Source organism: Eulemur rufifrons, chromosome 7 (genome assembly GCF_041146395.1).
Source record: "Eulemur rufifrons isolate Redbay chromosome 7, OSU_ERuf_1, whole genome shotgun sequence".
NCBI classification, from domain to species: domain Eukaryota; kingdom Metazoa; phylum Chordata; class Mammalia; order Primates; family Lemuridae; genus Eulemur; species Eulemur rufifrons.
Window position 1 is genome coordinate 179,573,240 of NC_090989.1, and position 8,439 is coordinate 179,581,678.

Genomic DNA, 8,439 nt, shown 5'->3' on the forward strand with positions numbered 1-8,439 from the left:
ACAATATTTTTATGGAAAGGTCAGTGAGGCCACAAAACACATTTAGCTGAAAACACTTGGAGTTTTTGCCTTTGAAAACCTGCTCAGCAGTTTCCAAGTCCATTTATTTCTTATTTATTAGGAACTTTCTCTTGCAAACTGCAAATGCTATATATGCCATATATATATGCTTTCCTTCAGGTCATAATGACTCACTAAGGCTTACTTACCCTGCTACTTAACTTTGATTGTGATGCCTAACAGAAATAATTCTGGAAGTTTTGAGTATGAAAAAAAAACACCTTTATTTGGAGGTTTTGTTTTAGTATAGATGTAGAGGTCTTGGTGTATAGATGTAGAGGTCCTAGTGCAAGAAGACTCTTTGCTTTTGCAGAGAGATTTGTTTTAAGGCGCTTTGAAACATAATACAGTCACACATTGTTTAACAACACGGATGCTTTCTGAGAAATGCATCCTTAGGCGATTTCGTCGATGTGAACATCATGAAGTGTACTTACACAATCCTAGGTGGTACAGCCTACTTTACACCTAGGCTACATGTTATAGCCTATTGCTTTTAGACTACAAATCTGAACAGTGTGTTACTGTCCTGAATACTGTAGGCCTGCGGTCCCCAACCCCTGGGCCACGGACCAGTACCATTTTGTGGCCTGTTAGGAACCAGGCTGCAGCCAGCCCCCATCGCACGCATCACTGCCTGAGCTCTGCCCCACTCCATCCATGGAAAAATTAATTGTCGTCCATGAAACTGGTCTCTGGTGCCAAAAAGTTGCAGACTACGGCTGTGGGCAATTATAACACAGTGGTAATAAGCATTTGTGTATCTAAACATAGAAAAGGTACAGTAAAAATATGATATTATAATCTCATGGGACCACCATCATATATGTGGTCCATCATTGACTGAAATGTCGTTATACAGGGCATGACTGTATTCCATCAACAGAAACCAGCAGCAAGTCTTCCTTCAACAATAGCACCACGTGTGCAGTCTGCTCCAACAGGCTGGGCTAACTCATGCGCAAGCACAGTAGATGTCAAGTGTATAGGTTCTCTTTCCCTCAGCACTTCTCTATGTGGTCCAAATCAAAGTTCCCTGCAGAGTTACTTCAAATTCCATATGATGTCTATCTATCTAGATGAGTGATTGAACAATTATCTTTACACAACTCATATGCACAGATTTATCTTCATGAAAAGAATGTTTCAATATTATTGTACTGGTCAAATTTCCCTTTGCTCTCACATCCACTCCTTATAACGAGGGCAGGGGGGAGTGAAAAAAATGTCTGCTCACCCTCTCCCTCTTCTTTCTCTGGAAGATCTAGCCACTAATACCTAAGCTCCTGCTCCGTCTGCCTAGCTGTTTTTACATGGTCTCAGCTCCAAAGGGACAGCCCTTCCATGGCTCTGGCTACTGTGGGGCAGCCTGGAATTCTCTGGCCTCTCTAGGAAAGTGACTCTGTTTTCCTGGATGGACTTGAGTGATCCCTGCTTATATTTCAAGCTTGGACATGTCCACATTCTCTCATGTGTGCGTACATATTCAATGACATGAATAATTATTATGGTTACTATATTGTTATCAAAATTGCAATAAACACTTATATAGTGTCTCCTATGTGCAAGGCACTGTTCCAAGCTCTTAAGTCATTTAATCCTCACCACAATTTTATGAGGTGAGTCCTGGTAGTATCATTTCCTTTTTCGCAGAGGAGGAAAACTGAGACCTAGAGGGGTTAAGTAACTTGTCCGTAGTCACACAGCTGAGACGTGCAGCTCATACTGGCAGTCTGGCTCAAGGCCCATACTCTGATTCACTGCACACACATTCTTTCTAGACCTGCACACAAACGCACGTGCATACAGAAATGGAAATGTAGCTCTAGAACTCTAGGCCCTATCCTCACACACCGTACCACTATATGGGGTGTGGCCCAAATAAAAATATTATCAGAAAGTCTTCCACATGACTTACATTTATATACTGTCTAGAAATCATTGCTTTAACGGATGCCTGCTCTGGTTCTTGTCTAAGTGTAAAGCAGAACTGGGAAAGCGTTCTCATGGGGAGAGTATTTTCTAAATCCATGTTCTTTCTTTTTACCTGTTTTAGCCAGAGGCCAGTATGACGTTGAATTATTTTTAATGCCAAAGGGTCTTTCTGGATTCTCACAGCTCTCCCCATATGACTTTTATTATGGAAAACACCCTCCCACACCTTGCCTTCTTGCCTATTCTATCTATCCCCAGGGAGTATGGTAGTTAGGGACTGGAGATTTTTCTTCTTTAAATACTATGAATTTTTTAAAAATCTGTGTTAATTTAGGATTGATTAATAGGTTAATTTCAGCCTTTTCAAGGCAAACACCATAGCACATGAGTATCAAAGGCAGGAGGAGTTTAAGGCATCTGCCATTTCTGTAACTTACAGAGCAAAGAAGCAGCTCAGGAGAAGAAAATGAATGTCAGTGTTTTCATGGTATAAGGGATTGTTCTGGGAATACTGGGAGAACAACGGGAGGAAAATGTCGGCAAAGTATGAACTCTATATATTTAGGGAAAATGCTCATGGGTGACATTTGGGGCATAACATCTCTTAACATTTTTTGTGGGAGAAACAGACTTGATCCCAGCCTCTTCACACTACTGAGGGACCCCCAAGAAGGCTCAGCTACAAGGTGGGGGGCTGTGACTTGGAGTCTGTTATAACAATAGGAAATATCTTATTATGATATGAAAATAACATCAAAGTAAAAAATCACATTCCAGCGAAGTGGTAAATAAGATTTTCCTTCCACTTTCCTCTTCAGTCAGGCACAGTTTTCTCAACTCTAAAGCTGAGGTAATACTAGCACCACCTTCCTTAGTCGTTGACAGAAATAAATGAGTTCATAACTGTGCAATACTCAGAGTAGTACCAGCCCCCAAAATACTGAGTAAATGTTAGCTATCAGCACTAATATTATAATTGCTGTTGAATAATGTAATTTCTGATCTAAGGGATCATTCAAAAAAGTTGAGGTTTAAATTGTCTATTATCTATGGATAGCGTAAGAATTTAATATAGCACTTGGACATCCATTTTTTTCTTTCCAAAACTAGAAATTACATCCAGTTTCCAATATAGTATAGTACAATGCCCAGATACCACTATAGTATTTTACATTTGAGAAATCAAAGCTACAGACTTGCTTAAGGAGGCATAGATACCAAAAGTATAGTCAGGACTCAAATTCAGGCCTTTTGATAAATAGCTATAAAATAAGAGAAGCTATGATAAGTCCTAAAAGAGGGGATATAAATTCTATTGTGGTTCACATGAAGACTGGGGGATGTCTTAATGGAAACTGGGATAGGGAAAGGGTGTCTGTTTGAAATTCTGTTCATTTGCTTAAATTCTGCCTGGATGTTTCCACAGATTCCACTGAATTAGTCAGCCTTTCAGCTTTGAGGTTCTAAATGACCATAGAAGTTGGCTTTGGAGTAATTTCTTCCTAATCTAGTTAGAATCAGCTTTACCCTTTTCACTTGTGTGATAAATCAGGCTCAAGCCTTGCACTGTGCTTGAAATGAGGTTGGAAATGAATTCCAATTTAGAATAAGACCATCTGTACCCCATGTGGGTCCTCTAGTTGTGATTGGCTCTGCCCTGGCTACCAAATTAATTATGAATACATTTCAGGGTGGAACTTACTGGGCTTAAAATTCTCGATCAGCCAAGTTTTATTTTATTAAAATTCCTTTAACATTGGAACTAGGAACCCTTACACCAAAGGCAGAGGGAAGGAAGAGAAGTGCTCAAGCAATTCTTGGGCACCTAGAAATTACTGTTTCCCTGGGTGTCTTCTGCTGAACCCTGGCCCTGCACACCCCATGAAGCAAAGAGTTATGTGGCCCGTGCAAGTAGTAAAATGTTATAAACTTGCTGATACATAATGAACATCATACAGATAGGACTAGGGCAAGGAGAGTAAGGCCCTCACCTTGGGCACCAAACTTAATCAGGTGCCAAAAAATTCAGTAATCAAGATAAAATATTTAATGGAATATTAGTTAAAAATCAAATTCAGTGTAAAAAATCCATGATGAATATATTAAAATTGAAATGAAGATCCAATATTTCATAGCCCTTCCTTCCTAATCTCATCCTACTCCTGGCCCTGATTCCAATAAAACCTAACTTATAAAAAAAGGCAGGCAGCCTTCAGGCTATAGCTTACCCACTTGATTTAAAAAAAAAAAAATAATACATGAAAATATTTATCTTAGTTACTGAGTTTTTGGTTCCTGTTTAAATATTTCTCCTAAAGGAAGCACCTTACTAGCCCTGCCTTGGTCCCAAATTAAGTTCCAAGCAGGCTTTCAGCTGAGATGCCTAGTTAACTAGCTTTAACCCACTGTTTTCCACACTTAATTTGTTCACATAACAACACATTTCGCATAATATCTCCTAACACTCATGTTCTGGAAAAGTTCTGATGTGGAAAATTCCAGATAATAAAGATTAATAATGCCTATTCGTTTCATGCTCACAGCAACCATATGAAGTAGGTGCCTTTAGGATAAGCTCCATTAACAAATGAGAAAGATGAAGCCATAATGATTAAATAACTTACCCAGAACAAGATAACAAGTAAGGGATGAAGCTGACTTTCAGACTCAGGGGAGCTGATTCGAGTCCGTACCCTGGGCTACCACACCAAGCTGACTACGTTCAGCAGGAAGCAGAAAGAAAGCCCTTGTAGCAGAGAGCAGGAGACATGGGCAGGGGGAAGAGTGCTTCCTATGGGCATTCTGGTCCCTAGTTCTATCCTATGTGAGGCCACCAACATTCCTGCCCTTGGGTCATGAGATTCCCCCTGTATCCTTTTAGAAATTCCCATCATTGAGTTGTGCTAGTAGTAGTAGATTTCTGCTGCCACCCTCCCCCCACCCCCGCCCCCAACATCTTCAGTTTAAAAAATCCTGGATTAAGGTTGGTTCCTCCAAAAATCCTACCCTGATAATACCAATCTTATTTTCTAACTTTGACAGCTGTACTAGCTTTTGTCATCTTAATTATTTTTATTATGTTTATAATGTTGTCTATAGGCTGTTTTACAATTATTGCTTTTTTTTTAAAAAATGTTTATATGTGTACACATATATACAGTGGACCTTCCATATCTGTGGGTTCTGCATCTGTGGATTCAACCAATGATGGATGAAAAAAAAAAATTTTTAAAAGGATGGTTGTGTCTATATGGACCATGTACAGACTTATTTTTTTCAATTATTCCCTAAACAATACAGTATAACTATTTACATAGCATTTACAGTGTGTCGGGTATTGTAAGAATTTTAGAAGAGATTTAAAGTATATAGGAGGGTGTGTGTAGCTTATATGCAAATACTATGTTATTTTGTATAAGGAAGCTGAGCAACCCAGGATTTTGGTATGGTGGAGTCCTGGAACCAATTCCCCATGGATACTAAAGGACAGCTGTACTTTTGTGCTACCAGTTTTTTTTTTAAACTGTACTGTAGTTGTGTTTCACAGCTTTCTGCTCCCATGGTATCCAATTGTATTGTATGCGCAATTGTCATACGATAACTATTTTAGAATGAGTAAAATCCATCTAATAACCGTTTTGATTTTTACCTAGACACAAGAAAGAATATCATCTCCAACACTTTTAATATGCAACCACACATTTTAAGCATAAAAAGGTGTTTGCTTTCTGTGCTGTTAACCTTGGAGTAAACAAGTCTGAATTATGAGATGCTGTAATTCCTCAGAGAGCCACCAATGACATAGAAAACATGAGTGCAATGCTTAAATTATTTGTGTGTTCACCAAAAAACTCAATTCAAAATTACGGCTCAATAATTCAACTTTCTCTCTAGGAGATTGTTTTATTTTTAATTTTATATCCTACCTAGATCAGACTACCAAGCACATAATATACACAGACAAAATCAAACAGGGCCTAGAAAAAAATCAGATTTTTTTAAGTCCATTATAACTGACTAATATGGGTAATTATTTTATTTGCATAACCTGTGCAATGGTGTGTGAGTTTTCACTGGTGTGGGATGGTGTTCCCTGAAGTTTGCTTTGAGGAAAATGATGGAAATGTACTAGAAATACCACTGTTCATTTCCAAGCCCACTTTGTGAACTCCTATATCTTCAAGGTTATCCAAATTCAAATTAAGCATATTGGAGTCCAGACAACAAAAACTATGATCTTAGAAAGAAGTACTGATAATTCCAATGTAGATCTTAATGGCTAGAAATCATTGAATACCCATTGTTTAAAATACTTAATATTACTGCAATGAGTCAGACTTAACAGCCTTTGAAAAATTCCATTCTCTCTCTGTGAATTGTTAAGAGTTCTGTGGGAAGGCTTAGCTGTCTCTCTCTGATATCCCCCTTAAAGGATCAGAAATACATCCTTCTAAAGTCGAGCATACCTCTGGTAAATTCCAATTCACACGTAATAGGTACAATACACACTGTCTGGGGGATGGACACACTTGCAACTTTGATTCAAACAGTACAAAAGCGATTTATGTAACCAAGACATTTGTACCCCCATAATATTCTGAAATAAAAAAAAATCCTGGGCTTGGTTTTCTTATTTGTAAATTTGTAATGATGGTACCTATCTCAGAAGATTTTTCTTTGAAACTGCATTATAAAACTATAATTTAGACACATAATGCCTTTGGGGTTAACTAAAACATCCTCGGGTTCATTACTTGCTGTATAAACAGCACTTGGTTCAAAATCAGCCCTTCAAGTTTCAGAAGGAACATTTAACTTCTTGTGCACTACTACTGTATTGCTAAAGATGAAATTTGTTCCCTCACATCAGTGCTTTGTCAGGACTGAAATATCCTGGACTGTGGTGCAGTTGTGTGCCTCTTTTCCCCAGGTAAAACTATTTCTTTGGCCTGACTACTGCAGCTCTCATGTTTTATTTGACTCTGATTTTTCTTTCAAGATGGAATGTAAGCATCACATTTTTGGAAAGACATTTTGGAACCTCTTACCATCTAATTAAGGATGCCTACCCTTTTTGTCTTATTTTTACTTTGCATTTATCTGACCTTCCAGCTAGTCTCTGAACTCCTTGACCACTGCACTATTTCATTCAGTTTTGTATCCCTTAAGTCTAGAGCAACATCTAGAATCATCTTAGGCATTAAATACACTTTGAATGAATGAATGAAAAAAAGTGTTAGGTATATAAAATTTTCAAAATACAGAGTTTAATTTTCACAACCTCTTGGCTACTCTCTTCTTTAAACTATTTTGGAAGGTTTCGTCATACAGACATTTATCACTTAATGACTCTGCTTAACAAAGGGGACCCTGATTGCCAGAAAGAATGAACATAAGACCCAGAGTTTCCAATGGAAGTATCCTAGGCACTAGGAGAACCCAACTTAACTTTCTCGTTAATAATATCAGCAACTATGGGAATGAGGCATGAACAAAATTATTTAGTATTGTCAAGTATTTAATATTGTAAAACATAAGCAGATGACAAAAACCTTCTAGATGTTCATTGATTCCATTTTGTTATAATAAATTCGGATATGTTTCAAGTGGACGTGTTCAGCAATTTTGTGTATTGGCTAAATGTTATAATGACAGATAGCATGGGGATGGGTTTGATACACATTCTTATTTCAACTAGTAGCTGTTCAGTTTATGTAAAATTACAGAAATTTTTCATCTGTGTTAGGGAACTCTATCAAAGCAAAGAAATAGCATATTAAATCTCAGAGTTTGTGATGCACAGATATTTTTCTGGAGTCTCTTTTACCAATTTTTTTTATATATAGATCATTTTCTCTAAAATAAATTAAAAACACTAAGGCTATAGTCATTGGAAAATCTGGTTTTATGTGCAATGAAAAATAAATCAGACATTAGCAAGTTGGATGGAGCAGCCTTAGATTTATTTCTAATTTGTTATATTTGCATAGACATAACCTATGCAAAAAATCATATCATTAAAATGATAAAATTTTGTTGGATCTATTTAATTCTAATATTATTTAAGGTGAATACTTCATGATGAAATATGGGAGTTTACCGGTGAGAGACAATGACGGTATCTTCCTTCTTGATATACTTTGGGCATGTATTTATAATATAAATACCTGAGACATCATGGACCAAATGTCCTATAAGTGACTTTTCCAAATCTATAGGAATTCAAAAAATAAAATTTTCAGAGGATAAAGAGAAAGCTTGGTTTATAGCACAATTTGTAACTGCTTTTCTAACTGTAGTTTTAACTTATTTCCATATTATCTAAGATTCCAACATTGACAATCAGAAGTCATTTAACCTAATTTTTTAAAAATATTTAATATTTGTAACCTACTTTAAGGTATGTGAAGATCACTTCCAGATATTCTTATATCCACTCACTGA